Source organism: Ambystoma mexicanum, chromosome 11 (assembly GCF_040938575.1).
Source record: "Ambystoma mexicanum isolate Mex_15411 chromosome 11, UKY_AmexF1_1, whole genome shotgun sequence".
Classification (NCBI taxonomy): domain Eukaryota; kingdom Metazoa; phylum Chordata; class Amphibia; order Caudata; family Ambystomatidae; genus Ambystoma; species Ambystoma mexicanum.
In genome coordinates, this window is record NC_090934.1 from 426,910,265 (window position 1) to 426,926,316 (window position 16,052).

General features: G+C 46.6%; 1 protein-coding gene across 3 annotated transcripts in view; it reads right to left on the reverse strand.

The window, feature by feature from the left end:
• The window catches only part of LARGE2 (LARGE xylosyl- and glucuronyltransferase 2), a 417,721-nt gene that overhangs the window by 283,694 nt on the left and 117,975 nt on the right, over window positions 1-16,052 (reverse strand). The window contains exon 1 of one of the 3 annotated variants that reach the window (XM_069623249.1): window positions 10,994-11,114. The exons of the other annotated variants lie outside the window; for them this stretch is intronic. The gene's annotated coding sequence lies outside the window, so the exon portion shown is untranslated. Of the gene's footprint in view, window positions 1-10,993; window positions 11,115-16,052 lie in introns of those variants that run through there. 3 annotated transcript variants of the gene reach the window in all.

A 16,052-nucleotide genomic window follows, 5' to 3' on the forward strand; every position in this document is an offset into this window, starting at 1 on the left:
CAAGCTTCTACCTAGACACAACTGCTTTAATGTTTTCAAAAGTCACCTTTACAAATAAATGTACAGTTGTCCCACTGTGTTAATATCTGAACATAACTCACTAGTGAAATGCTCATGTTTTGACCTACACATTTGCCAGGTCTGACAGATTCACCTAGTACAATGTCTCAAAAAACAACATATCTCGTCAACACTACTGTGTTTCAGCCCTAGCACATTCAGGTTTCCCCTCACCAATGGCTATGGAACCTTTTTTGTTCAGAAATGGGTCATCATCAGGACTTCACCACTCAGTATATCCCCTTCAGACGTTTCTTGGTTGTTGTTGTTCACAAAGCTGTGTACCATTTACTTTCACATCACCATTCCAAAATGCTCAGAGCCTTTACATTGCTTCACTTCTGGAATAAATCCCATTGGCAAAGATCTGATTTCAATAAAATCTATCATTCCTGAGAGCCCAGGCCCCCCCCGAAAATATTTTCAGCGTACTTCACACTCTCTCAATTCTGGTGGGACCGACCCTATTCGCTGCAGTGGTCCTCTCTCCGCCGCATCATGTCCCTCATAACACTGAGGGCACTCGACACTTGAGGGCACCTTCCCAGGTTGCCTTACAGGCGTGTAAATCCTAACTCCACATTGATCCCCAGGCTCACCTACAACCGACAAGCCTTTGCAACTCTTGGGCCCCTCTTCCTCCACTCAGTACTAAGGACTTGAACTCCAGAACTGCAATTGTTTTCCCCTTGAATAATGCCCAGTTGCCCGCCTCTGCTGCAGGGGGACTCTCCCTCTTCCTCGGGGGACTCTCTCCCTCCCCCCTCATTCCATGGGGGTTTTGGGGGCCTAGAAACTGAGCGGAGGAGACTGTGGGACTTCCTTAGGTCTCTCTGTCAGTGTGGTCAGGGCAGTGTAGAGAACCTGCATGCAGTCCGTTAGAAAGGCTGATCATCTGCTTGTCACCTTTGGCACTGGGGGCTTTTGCCAAAAGGCTTCCACTCCCACCATTAGCAGGTGGATAAAGTCACTTCTTCCTATGGCAAAGGAGTCCTCGGACCTCAGTCCTAGGGGCCTGGATTCAGGGGTTGGTCCAGGAGAGGGCTGGCCGCTCCCTGAGCTAACGTTCAAGGTGTCCCTCTGTTGGACATCTGCAGAGCTGCCACCTGTGCTCTCCCCAGCACTTATTAGACACCATCAACTCAACACTGATGATCCCAGATCTACTTCATTTGGTGCGGGAGTTCTACGATCTGTATCTCATTGACTTGTTTGCAGTGCTTCATTGTTTTGTTGGTCTTTCCATCTTCTGCACAATAAAGTGGGTGATGGAAAGGTGGAACATTGATCTTGGTGTGCTTGTGCTTGGACATGGGCCCCTTCCACGTGTTCTAGTTTTGGTACGACTCAAAGATAAGTACTGGGACGAGGAGGAAATGCTCCGATTACTTACCGGCAACCTTCATTACTCCTAGTCCCACTGTTCCATGCCCCAGTACGGACGTCCCTCCCCTCCTGCCCTGGGTGAGAAGGTGCCCATGTCTCTGCTTTTATAGCTACTGTGGGTTCATGAATAAGTGGGAGGTTATACCTCCTGTGAGGCGCGGAGCCCGAAGCTTGAAAAGAAAGATTCTCTTGCAGGGGAGTATAAAGCATTGCAAGAGTGGAGAGGGGGGCGGGAGCCACGGAAAACGTCCTGCTACTTTGCCCCCCAAATACAGTGATTCCATAATATGATTCCATGCAGTATTATTTGCACACCCCAATCAACTGTTTTGGTAACGCTAGTGGCAGGTGCCCTTTTAGCACATACCAAACAAACAAAAAAATGCAGGGCCATTACATAAGCAAGAAACTAATCTATTATAGCTCTGTCCAGGCTTTGTGGGGCAAAATACATGCAAACCTCCTAAATTGCATATGGATTGCACCAACGGAAGTAACTTCACAGAAAAGGACATTGCAAGGCGCATCATCAGTCTTTGATACTTGGAGGCACCATGAAAGTGACTTTAGAATAAGTTGGCAAATAACTGGTGCAAAATACCTAAATTGCACTATCATTATATATGGAGCTGCTAATCTATAGTCATTAGGCTTTTTTGTTTTACAACAGCATGATATATTAACATAAGCTATGAAGTAACTCACTCACGGAGCTGCAGATAAGACACACTGCGATTAAATGATTTGCCCAGGATCACACACTTTGGTTAAATGGTGAAACCGGGATATGGACAATTTAAGCAACTGAACACATCTTCCCAGGTTTAGTTGATACAGATATGTATGAAGGTTTTGCTTTCCATTTCATGTGATTAAACTATATTTTATAGCAATGCCTTGGAAGCAAACCACATTACATAATAAACTGGCCTTTGATAATAAACTAACTTTACACTATATACATCTTCATAGAATTAAGTTGAGCACTAAGAGTATGGCTTTGGTTTTATTCTCCCCATCCTGCATGCAAAGTCACATTAGCATCATGCAGATTAATGTGAGCCTAACAAATCCCCCTTGGGTTTTAAAACCATAGATATTTCATAAAGCATGCAGCATTACGCACCCTTCTTACTTCTGATCACCCCCATTCACCTTTCTTAAGTGACAAAATTCCCTGCTAATGATATTATATAACAGGTTATTTATAACATGCTTAATACCCAGAGGTTTCTAAGCGCGGACCAGGGGATCGAACCTGTGTTGCACGTGTATTCCTGCTTCCAAGGCGAGCACATTGCTGCTGAGCTATCCTCCCGATAGTCCCCCTTCCCTCGCATCAATGTCTAATGGCTCCCATTGTAATGCTCTGTTGATACAGAGCAAGTGGCAGGTCTCTGGGAGAGCCACTCTGCTGCTGGAGCACGAACCTACACATGAAAATGTGAGCCCTGCAAAGGCCGAAACGACAGGGTGGGTCCTGCAGACCCCCACATGGGCAGCCCAAAGCACAGTGAGTCTCTAGGATAGAGTGACCAGATGTCCCGGTTTTCCCTGAAAGTCCGAGGAAATCACCCTACGTCCCAGGAGTTTTTTCATTTTAGAAGCCCCATCTCGGGTTTGCATGGTTGGGTGGCTACGGTCCTGGTTTTTGCCAGGACACGATTTCGAAATCGAGTCCCGGCGCTACTCTTTCTGTGTGAATGGAGGCATGAAATGCTTTTCACGCCCCTATTTCCTCCCAGCGTTCTCCTCCAATGAGGAGTGTGCCTGTGAGCACACCCCTCCTGGTCCCCGCAACATACAAGTAGGATTACAGTTTTATTTGTATTTATTTTAGTCCTACTTCTATGTCTATGGTCTGTCCCTTTTTTTATCTGGTCACCCTACTCTGGGAGGATGGGACACCACAAAGAGAAGTACCAGGACGAGGAAGAGTATGACTGGGAGTAATGAAGATTATCGGTAATCAGCCGTTGTAAGGCGGGTGTGGGTGGAGGGGGGCGACCCAAACACCACGATGTAATGTGCACCCACCAGCACTGACAACTACAGCCGCCCTGCCATTATTGCACCGTTAAATAAAGGCAGAGTGCACAGATTGTCGTAGCCAGCTTGTCCGTGGCTAGTTAATTAGCCAACCTGTTGAGTGACGATGTCACGCTCCATTGAATGCAAACAGCCAGCCTGCTTCGACTCGATTGGCTTACACTCTGGGTCTATTGCATTTCACCTTCGGGAAGAAGGGGGTGAAACAGTTCATGCCATCATCCATTCCAGTTTGGTAAAAGTAAACCCCCCCACTCTGGCTTTTCATTACTAAATAAATTAGAAAGTACAAAATACGGACAGGGTTGAGCAGAGTGGACTTTTAGACGCACACGTGCACTGGGAAACGGTCGGTTGTGTTAGCCCCTGCCCAGCTTATTTCACACCTTCAACTCACAATTTCCCTTCGCCGCACCGTCAACGGGAGGCGATCCGGCCCTTACACCACAAGATCAAGGCAAAACTGGCTGTTTAGGGCTGCATTGCAACGGCAACACCAAAGTTGGCACTGACCGAGGGGGTGAAAGTCGGGATGAACGGCTGCAGGACGTAACTAGTTGTATTGGGGAGGCAGAGGAACAATTACACTCTGGTCACGTGATGTGATGTATGCTATGGCAGACTCGAAAGAATTCTTTGTATGCTCATTTTTACCCACTGGGTGGTCTTATTAAAACAATAATAAGGTACATCTAAACGTTTTGTAAAAAAAACAAAAAAACAAAAAAAAATACATTATCAAGACAAAGCCTGGTGCAGGGGTACCAAGAAAGAGGAGACCATCTATAGAAACTTCAAACGCCCCCCCAGCTCAAACTGTGCGCTGCCAGATAGCGCTGCATGCCCATATTAGATCCTAAAACGCAGCACCCACAAATTGCGTCACAGAAAGCAGGTACAAACGGAATTATAAATCGTGTGCAAGTGGGATGAATGCGGCAAAGCAAACCGCGACATTGTATTGCCCTAGCTAAAAACGTACAAACACATAATATTGTCAACATGGTTACATATATGTATGTGTGCGGGTGCCACACCCCCATTTGCTAACAAGGATATGCAACATTCTAGTCTTCCTGTTTAATTATTGTTAAACATGTTCACCCGATTATTGTCAACCGTGCTCGCTCGATAGACTTGTGGAGCGCGTGGGACATGTGTTTTATCATATTTGCTCATTAAATGCTTGTGGGCGGACACTCGTGGGGTACACATTGCATGAATGGTGGCGGACACTCGTGGGGTACACATTGCATGAATGGTGGCGAGTGTCCGTCATGTCTGGCAAGTAAGGTTAACACTGGGCTTGCTTAGTGACCAGGCCTACTCACAACAAACGAACCCATGTCACCAAGCACACAATCCTGTTCTGGATTTGTTTTTTACTTTAGTCTTTCTAAATCAAAGTAAGGCAAAACTACAACTCCCAGAATGCAATGAAATAAATAAAACGCACAGAACAGGCGAAGGTGTACCCATTGACGTCATGGTCACCACCATGTAATCTTATGCTGCAGTAGCCGCCACCTAAAAATGGCACCCTCCTGTTAAAGGAACTTCTTCAAATACTGCATCTGCCACCTAAACCCCACAGTATATTTTATGGGCGATGAAAGCGCACATGAAGGACTAACGCTAAACGCAGCGCTTCAGGGCCGCTTTGTGTCACACGATCTTATGACCTTTAATTAAACTTGGTTAGGAGTTAATCAGAAACCAGCGGTGCAAGGGAGGCCAGACACTGGCTTCAACTCTTTTCCCTTCCCTCCCCACGCACTGGCTGAGGGGAGGGGCACATAGCTCCCAAAAATATCCCCAAGGACAAAACCGATTCGCTGAGAGAAGATAACAGCTGCAGGGAGGTGCTCAGTGCCTGAGAAAGGACCCAAGAAAATCGGGGGGAGGGTGGGGCGAGGGACAAGAGCCCGAGGCGACCTGGTCCTGGCGAGACCAGAGCCTACGTAGGAGTGTCAGAGAACTGGCATAAATATGGGACCAGAACCCGCCTGGTACTGGGAGGGACAACAGACCAGGTGGGACGGGGAAGAGAGGGAGTAACGTGATCTGAACCTGAGCCAAACCGCGCTTGTGAGTAATCAGGGGCAGCCCCTGTCAAAAGGAAAGACCACAGGAGAAGGAAAAGCAGGACAGACCTGGGAGGGTTAGATAAGGACCGCGGTAAGGAGGGCCCGGAGTGTCAGTCTGCCTTTGACTTGCGATGGACCAGAGCCGCTGTGGCCCACGACAAGGTAGCAGAGCACACGCCCTGATGCACCGCAGGACACAGAGGCACCTGAGCAATGCCCAACTTGAGGACCAGAGCCTTGGAAGGACCAGGCCCCCAAGGTGGGACAACTGTGCCACTGGAGCATCAAAGACAGTCCCAGGAAAGCCAGTATCTGGCTCCACAGTGGGAGGGGGTGGGACTACAGTCCTGGCCCCAGGGGAAACTAAGATCGGAATCCGGATAAGGCAGGGCCTGTGCAGGGTCGCGGAAGTCCCGGGTATGGGCAGTAGGTGGTTGAGGGGACGATAGCGATTGGAGTCCATAACCTGGGCCACACGAGAACCACTTTCAGGTCGAGAAAAGGAGCATCATCAGGACACAATCTGAACTACATGAAGACCACAGCGAAACCCATGTGCTGGGTGTCTGAATGTACCTTGTGATACAGGTGCACGACCTCAGAGCAGAGCTCCAGCCTATGTGTTAAATGGGGGCAGTGCTCGAGAATGTGCTCTAGTCACTTTGCTGCTAGGCTATAATACACGCAGGGCTTTAAGTGGGGGGGCCTCATTTGGGGGCGTGGTTTGTGGGAGAGGCGTGGCCTAAAAAGTACGCAAATCGTAGGGTATAAACACAAATATATATATAAATGTTATATGTGTGTGCGTACCTTACTATGGTTTGTGTACTATGCAAGCCATCTTTTCTAAACATAGTTCTATAGTTCTACGTTTATAAAAGATGGCTTGCAAAGTACACAAACCATAGTAAGGTAGGCACACAGATATATAACATTTATATATATATATATTTTTATTTATTTGATTTATATTTCAGGCCAAAACCTGTAATTTTATCAAAAAGGTCTACACATTTAACCCTCCGAGATTTTCCGAAAAATTAGCTTTCTACAGATCAAAGTACATCTTTTGCAAACAGTAGATGCGTTTCAAATACAATTGTCCAGGAGCTCCTTAGGCTGGTAATGATGAAGCGACTTCAATGGGGAGAATTTCGTTTATCTGTTTGAAAGCCAATCCAATTAGGTTTGCCATGGCCATGGTCCACCGCGTAGCTTCACCTGAGATTAGTCTGTTCCATATGTTATCCTCTTCGAACATCCAGGGATTTGTAATCAGCGGCGATAGATAAGTAATTCTGTCCTGTTTAGTGTGTGGACAGATTAAAACTAGGTGCCTGATTGTTTCCACATTGTCCACGTTTTTGCATAACCTACACACTTGATAACATTTATATATATTTGTGTGCATACCCTACGGTTTGCCTAGTTTTCAGGCCATCTTTTTTAAACATTTCAGGTTTATAAACGATGGCTTTGAAAGTACACAATTCAAGCCATCTTTTATAAAGCTTTGACTACGGACAAAATTGTCCGTCGGAAAAGCTGTATAAAAGATGGCTTGAAATGTGTACTTTCAAAGCCATCTTTTATAAACCTCGAAATATGTTGAGGAATCCGCAGGTTCGCCGAGGGTTAAAGACACCTCGGCGACCTGGGGAAACAAAGGGACAGTAACTGCCTCTGGTGACCTCTCGCGCGAGGGGTCACCAGATGCAGTTACTATGACTGACGGAAGTGGCAGCCAGTCACAGCGTCACTGTGGCTGGCTGCCACTTCTGTCAGCTTGCCTGACTCCATTGCAGGCGCATCTCCCGTCGCGGCTGCGGCCGTGACGGCATAATGCATCCCGCCAATGTTGGTAGGACAGTGGCCCCGGCAGAGCCCCAGCTCAGTCCCACTTTTTGGAGACTGCCGGGGTCCGGCCCCGGCAGGCCCCGGCCCACTTTAAGCACTGAGCTCCAGGGCATGGTACAGCCTCAGTAGGCCTGGGCAAAATGGTTAGATTCCATTCTGCCAGCCGGGGAAGAGAAATCTGATTTCAATCCGCTTTTTCCCAATCCACCATTCTGCTACCCCCGCGTATCAAAAAGAGCAAGGCAACGTTTCTCGTGCCGCTGCGCGAACCTATATCGGCTAACAAAAAAAGTTTCTCTGGCCGCAGTGTGAAACTAGTACGGGTCAAAAAAAGGCCAGTAAAAAGTTGCTTGCGTCACTTTGTGATACTAGCAGGTATCAGGGAAGCTGCAGAAGTTTCTGATATCTCTACGCTAAACGAAATTATTTTGAAAAAGATTTCCACAAAGTTTGTGTCCCTCGGTGAAACTAGCACGGATCGAAAAAGATGCGCACAAAATCTCTCGTGTTGCAGCGCGAACCTTGCAGGATCGAAAAAAAAAGCCCTGTGCGAAGTTACTGGTCACAAAACCAACATGGAAACACAACACCACGCTCTGCGTGAAACTGCACAAAACTGGGAGAAATTTCAGTGGCTGCAGAACCATAATGCTGATTTTGCAGCACGGGGGGGGGGGAGCCGATTCCAGTGCAAATTCTGCACTTTTTTTGGTTCGCTCCGCAGGAAGACATTTCGCCAAGCATCAGGTACTGATATGTGATTATAGGGCCACTGCTGCAGAGTTATACACGTACATCACTGTACGCCATAGCTCAGGTATAGGATACAGGGGCGGGATGCCAGGGTGAGCTAAGGTCTGTGGTATAGGGCACAACTACCAAGGTAGAGCTTGGGCCTGTAATACAAAACCATGGTTCCAGGGCAGAGCTGGGGCATGCAATACAGAGGTAGGGTTGTAGGGCCAGTAGGGCTCCAGGGCAGAGCTAAGACCTTTGATGCAGTTGGGGATGTTTTCAGAGAGGTCACCAGAGAAAAGAGAAGATGATCTGTGCGTCATCAGTGAAGAGGTGGTATTGTAAGCCAAAGGCTGACAGGAGTTTACCCTGGGAGGAAATGGAGAGCAGCAGGCCAAGGACTGATCCTTGAGGGGCAGCCACTGGAAGGGGGATATGAGGGAAGAGGTGTTACACTTCCAAGAGATGTAGACGGAGCAGTCCAACAGGTAGGAGGCCACCCATCCCATCCCATCCCAGGACAGTTTCGTTGAATCCACCAGAGGGGTTCGGACGAGAAATCAATGGCAGCAGTGAGATAGAGAAGAATGAGGATGAGAAGAGAAGAGAAAAGGGGAGGGGAGAGTGGTGAACCGAGGTAAGGAATTTGGAGATTTCGGTGTAGGTGTTTCATGGGAGTGTTAACTGCCAAATCCAGATTGGTGCGGTGCTTCATGCAGTGTTGCAAGTTGATGACCCGGTTAAAGACGATTCAGAGGACTTCGGACTGGTGGGGCCCAGAGGAACTGGTTGGTAGCGGGAGTGGTTTGTTAGTGTCAGCAGTGGGTTTTAAAGATGTGCACGACGTTGGCTTCCTTGGCTCAAACTGGGCATATGACAGTAGATAGATTAAACCAATACACTACAGCTGGGCACAGCTCAATGTGATACAGAGGCAAGGCTCAAGGGCAGAGCTCAGGACTGTGATACATAGATATGTACAGTTCCAGGGTATAGCTCAGGCCTGTAATACAAGTATACTGTACCAGGAGAGGGTTCAAGCATGCAATACGCGTGCAGAGCTCCAGGGTGGAGTTTGGGTCCATTATGAAAGTACACCGCCCAAGGATAGGTTTCAAACATGTAACAGACAGGACTCAAGGGTGGAGCTAAGGCCCATGATGCAAGTACAGTGCCCCCGGACAGAGCTCAGGCATGCAATATGCATGCAGAGCTCCAGGGTGGAGCTCGGGCCCATAATGAAAGTACACCACCCAAGGATAGGTTTCAAACATGTAATGAGCAGGGCTCAAGGGTGGAGCTCAGGCCCGTGATGCAAGTACAGTGCCCCAGGACAAGGTTCAAGCATGCAATACACGTGCAGGGCTCCAGGGTGGAGCTCGGGCCCATGATGCAAGTACAGTGAAGCAGGACAGGGCTCAGGCATGCAATACGCGTGCAGAGCTCCAGGGTGGAGCTCGGGCCCATAAGAAAAGTACACCGCCAGGGATAGGTTTCAAACATGTAACGGGCAGGGTTCAAGGGTGGAGCTCAGGCCCATGATGCAAGTACAGTGCCCCAGGACAAGGTTCAAGCATGCAATACACGTGCAGGGCTCCAGGGTGGAGCTCAGGCCCATGATGCAAGTACAGTGCAGCAGGACAAGGCTCAGGCATGCAATACGGGTGCAGAGCTCCAGGGTGGAGCTCGGGGCCATAATGAAAGTACACCGCCCAAGGATAGGTTTAAAAAATGTAACGGACAGGGCTCAAGGGTGGAGCTCAGGCCCATGATGCAAGTACAGTGCCCCAGGACAAGGTTCAAGCATGCAACACAGGGGCAGGGCTTCTGGGCAGTCAGTGAGGAGAAGGAGGAGGGGGCGGGGAATAAAAAAACAGGTAACAAGGGGGGGATTAATGTGAGCCAGTAAGAAAGGTGCTCCGAGAGCGGGGCAGTGAAAGGGGGAGACGGTAGCGAAGGAGGGTGCAACAGCCAGGAAGAGTGAAGAGCTCCCCGAGATAGGGGTATGAGACAGCCGGCGAGAAGGGAATTCAAGAGAGAAAGAAAACAATGGTCAATGAGAGGTGGAGATTAAGCAAGGCAGTGTGCGACTATGCCAGAGAAGGGGTGAGGGGTTAGGGGGAGACATGAGTGTAAGAGGGAGAGTCGAAAACCGCTAAATAGATGGTGAGCTGCCAGCGAGCGACATAAAGTCACCCAGAGACAAGTTTGTATGGGACATACTGTGACAGTGAGAATGTGGCACAGTGAGAGGGAGGCAACCAAAGAGGGGTGGAGGGCACTGAAGAAACGGCAGGGGTGGGGTGAGCAATAACTAATCGGAGAAAGCTAATATCGAAGTATGAAACTAGTGAGAAAAGAGACTGATGGAGAAGGGTTGGAATGGGAGATAGGCGTAAGACAAGTCCACTGAAAATGATCAGTGAGAAGGAACAAAAGAGAGCCAATGGCAAGGGGAATCGAAACAGCCCATAAAAAAAGTCATGTGCCCCCTAATGACAATAAGTGCAATTCCGAGTGTACACGCTTAGTGCAGGACTCCCAGCAAGAGGGAGGCATGTGGCTGGCGGTTAGAATCTGGCAAGGCAGCCAGGGGTGGGGATGAGCGGCAGCTAGCGAGTGCCGCGTTAGTCAAAAGGAGTAAACGTTGAGTCAGACAGCCCTCGAGGAAGGGGGGTGGGGGCACGGGGTTGAGAGACATCCCGTGGGGAAGCTGTCCGGCAGCAAGCTGGGTGAAGGATAGACTAGGGAAGCGGGGGGAGGGAGAGGTTAAAACAAAACGACTTTACTAATGTTTCCGAAATCTTTGCGAGACTTACTGTGATGTTGGATTCAGATTCTCCACACAAGGGGCCGTGTCTGCCCCCCTCTCCCGCTCGCCCCCCCTTACAGCCTCTCTGTACCCCCTCTCTAGTCGTACCACTCACAGAGTCTCTCTCTCTCCCGTATCTTTTTCTCACAATCGTTCTCCCCGCCCAGTAAAGGGCGGGCTCCACACACAGGTGACACGCACACAGAGGGTGGCGGGGCTGAAACAAGCAGACAGGGGAGGGGACGGGGAGAGTTGAACGCTATGGAGAAACTCAGGTGCAGAGAGGGGGGGTGGGAAGAGGGGATAGGAAGAGCTAGACTCGGGGAGAGATGGCGAGCCACAGACTTAAACTCGGGATAGGATATCCTGAGGACGAGCCTCACTAAGGGGACGGTGCGGTGGCCAGGGACCGAAGGATGTGGAGAGTGAGGGCACAGGGAGACGCCGGAAGAATATGGCACCGCTCAACGGTTCATTTGGGGAGATAAAGAGGCGGGGGATCCTTTCACCTTTTGTTGGCAAACTACTGGTATTTCTTCCATCTTGCTCCATACACTTGGAAGGTGTTTTCAGCACATCTCGTATTCCCATTACTTTGAGGAGGGAGGTGACGCGGTTTGGGTATTCTGGGTGGAGGGTGTACACTGCTGCAGCAAGCATGTGCATGGGGCGGGGTGAGAGGTCATCACTGAGAAATGCCAGTTCAGAGATGGCTTGGTGCCGGACGCCGCTCGCCAACGTCCCCTTTCTGGAAAGTGGGCGGTGCCCGGTTCTGATGCCTGCTACGAGTAGCAAGTACACTGGCTCTACCATGTGCCGTGGGCTACCGTGAATGCTGGTTCCACGTGCATTTGTATGCACGCATACTTGCTAACATGCTGTGACCAAAAAGATGTTGGATTTTTCAAGTTTGAAAAATAATAATTCCCATAACAATGAAATCACAGGAAAATACAAAACATACAAACAGCACAACATGGAAAGATGTTCTTTTTTTATTGTTATTTATTTGTTTTGGTTTTTTAAAAACCTTTACAAAATTCACATACAGTACTAGTTATAATTTCACAAATTCAAGTAATAAAATCGCAAATTAATGTTCGTACATGATACATAACCAACTTAAAACACCACTCAACAAAAATAAAACCTAAATAAACAGTACAAAAGTTGAATTTGACACTTAAAAGAGAGCACAAATATTTCTTAGAAATGTTGCCACCCTGATATTTAAATTGCCTTTACTATTGTGTAGCATTTTGTACCAGATGAATTCTCTATCTACCTCCTCCGTGTTCTGTACATATTGACCAAAGTATAGAAGTCTTTTTTCTCTTAGGGCCGGACAGACCAGAAGTATGTGTTTCAGGTCCTCAACCGTCCCTTCTATACAGCAATATCTGCACCATTGCCAAGATCCTTGTACAGTCTGTCTAATTGAATTAATCTGATTTGTAGGGATTACATTGAATCTAAAACGCATAAAATCATTTCAAATTGTTTTGCTTGGGTACTTGATTAAGTAACTCTCCATCATTGGGAACCATTTGTTTAGAGCACAGACTTGTTGATACAGTTTGGTATTAACAATAGCATTTTTCGTGTGTATCCGGTCAAAACCCAGAACACTTTCTTTCACCCTATAGGGGTTGTTCATAAGAGAAGTGACTGACATACCCAAAAACTTCAAACTTTTAAAGATCTCATCATTCAATACAGCAATGAAAGGATTTCCCATGTCCAGACCTGCAAGACTGTACAATGAGTTGATCTCTATCGAGTTACATTTCCTCCATAACATCATTCTTTTCCAAGTTACCAATGCCTGAAGGGAATTTAAACCCAGTTCGTACTTGATCAGATGATAGGGAATACATTTCGGTAAGTGGTACAGTACTGATTTCCAAATATAACTTTCTATATAAGACCACTCTCCTTCAAAATTTTCGGGTTGAAATTCAGCTCCGAATGTTAAGCGGGGAATAACTTTTTTTGTATAATACTCTCTCAGCGGCATCATTGAGAATTTCGCAAATTTTGAATCTACGGCACGCATTTGACCAATAGCAGTGTCAGCCATAAGTTTAAGATGTGTCCTCAGCAGGGGTCTCGAGTTCGCACCCGCTATTACAAAGCCAAGGTATTTAAACTCCGACTGAGCCTTCAGTTGAGTGGTACCAGTAAACCAAGCTAACGTTTTTGACTTCTTATTTTTCCTGCCAAGTCGTACTATCACTGTTTTAGCTGGATTGAGCTTTAACGCTATCGAATCAATGAATCCCTGAAAGGCTGAAAGCATTCTTTGTAGTGCTACCTTAGTGGTATCTATGAGGAGAAAGTCATCAGCGTATGCTAACCAGGGCAGACGGGTGTTCATAAGTTTAGGAGGGACTAGTCCTTTATTTAAGAGAGTCAGGTTCGCTCCACTAACGTAGAGGTTGAAAATTGTGGGTGCTAATCTGCAACCCTGACACAGCCCATTATGTATGGATATTTCCTCAGAGAGGGTGCCCTCTGAGTCTAATCTGACTTTCACTCCTGTCTGGGAATAAATTGCCCTTACTATGTCTAATAGAATTGCTGGCATGTTTAGTGCTCTTAGTCTTTTCCACAAATGTTCCTGTCCACCAAGTCGAACGTGGAACTCAGGTCCATTGAAGCCACATAGACCGACGAGTCCACCTTTTTCATTGCTTCCGCTTTCAGACAGTATAGGATAAGCCCTCCACATTCAGTCCCCATGTTTTTCCTAAATCCAAATTGTCTCATGTCTAATATCTGTTTGCCATCTATCCATTTCTGCATATCTCTTAGAACCAATGATGAGAACAATCTAGATTCGGGATTGGCGATGGCTATTGGCCTGTAGCTCATGGGACATACTCGCGAACCCTTTTCAAATTTAGGGATAACTATTGATACCCTCCAGGACAACGGTATGGTTTTAGTTATTAATATGTTGGTAAACAAAACAGACAGTATTTTTGCCCATAAATCGGGATCACACTTCAGGATTTTATTAGACAAGTTATTAGGGCCCGGTGCCGCTGAGTTTTTGGATTTTACTATAAGATTTTTTAAGTCCCATGTGGTAAAGTTCAACAGCCATTTCGGTTCATGGATCCATGTTGCCAGTTCATCCTCTTTATTAACACAGTACAGATTGGCAAAGTGGCCCTTCCATATGGATTCATTAATGGGGTTCAAAAGTACCTCTTTCTGAGGTCTGTCCCAATTATTAATTCAAGACCAAAAGTTTCTTGAGTTTGCTCCTCTGAGGGCTGTTAACATAGATTCCCCGTCTCTCTGACATTTAATTATACGATGTTGTATTGACCAATTTTTGTAACTCTGTTTTATTTTTTTAATTCCATCAACCATGGCTGAGAGGGTCAGCCGTGATTTCTTAATTTGTCTGATCTCTTTCCTCATACAGTGCTTTTTATCCCTGACTTCCATGTCAAACGTATGTGATTTTGACTTCGTAGTCAATTTGGAGGCATTACTTACAGCCTCAAGTTTTGTTAGTGAGCGATTGATGTAGTCAGTGAATTTACTGACCGAGTATGTCATCAGTCTCTGCTGATCTGTAAATGTCTCTAAATCTTCAATCATGGAGGCGGTGAATCGAGTGGTTTTTTTCCCTGTCCAAATAATTCGATTCCCTGAACAATTAACTTTCAAAATATGATTAAATATTATTTTTGGCTCATTTAATACTGTTATGCCTACATCCAAAGTTAGCATACAATGATCACTAAATACGGTCTCAATAATGTCAAATTTACCTAAACGGTTAAACAGATCCAATGAACATATAAAATAGTCAATTATCGAGTGATAACCTCTGGCTTTCCAAGTTGGCAAAATATTTACAAGTATTTCCAAACCCCACACCTCCGAAAAGTGAGCCCAAATTTTCCCCCTGCACTTCTGATTATCTACTGATTGCGAGGATCCCTCCATATCACTGATCAGTGCCACCCCAATTGAGGGGTCTCCATGAATAACTGCGTTGAGATCACCCACCATCACGATTTGTCCCCCTGCATTTACAAGCAACCAGTTCTCCAGCAGGGACCCCAAATTACATAGTTCCAACCATAATTGCCTGTCCGAATGTTCAGCGGGATTCCAGTATATATTGACCAGCAAAAAGGGTGTAACCCTATTGTCAAACAATAATGAGAAACCCACAGCCAAGAAATGATGTGCAAATGCCCATTCACCCATGTTTTTGGGATTCAAGAGATTTTTAACAGCAATTAAAAGACCTCCTTTCGGTCGACCTCTCGCACCCCTTTGTGCACACAGTGAACATACCGTAAAACCCTCCCAACCTAATGGCACCCTTGACAAGGTTTCTTGAATAAAAAGTAAATCATATTGCGCCATTTCCTTCATTAAGGTCACATTATGTAGGAGATTAATCGACCCTCTTGAGTTCCAGTTTAGTAGTTTGAGGGTTCGATTTTAATTCGCTAAAGTGGCTTCCCTAGTTTTTTTAAGAGTATCAATCGGCTCTCTCAGCGTCAGGGCAAGCCATCTCCAATCTTGTTTCTCCCCATTCTCAAACCCCTCACTACTGACCCCCACCTCCCTGTTTACAGATTCATCCCTCGGGGATCTATTATTGTTTTCTAATTGATGCTGATATATTGGGTTGAGACTGAACATAATCAAAAATATCGAAACCTCTACGATGAAATTGCTCCGCATCTTTCATCCTGAGGTTTCTAACCAAAGGTGAAGGGATCACAAGGCGAACATAATCCAACCTCTGCCTATGTATATAGTCAACCAGGTAGATATCTGACGATTCAATCAAACTTAAGTTCGGCATCTGACCCAGAAGAGACAATATGAAGGGTCTATTGAGGGAGGTGTTGGACTGATCTGTGAATAGTGTTGTCAGGACCAGCCCTGGTAGATCAGGTCTTATCGGATCTTTTAGATCATATATCGGTTGTGAGTGAAGCATATCCTTCTCTCCAACACCCTTACTCTCGTTATAACCTCCATAACTATCCCCACTCGAACCCTTACAATATTCTTCATATGTAACC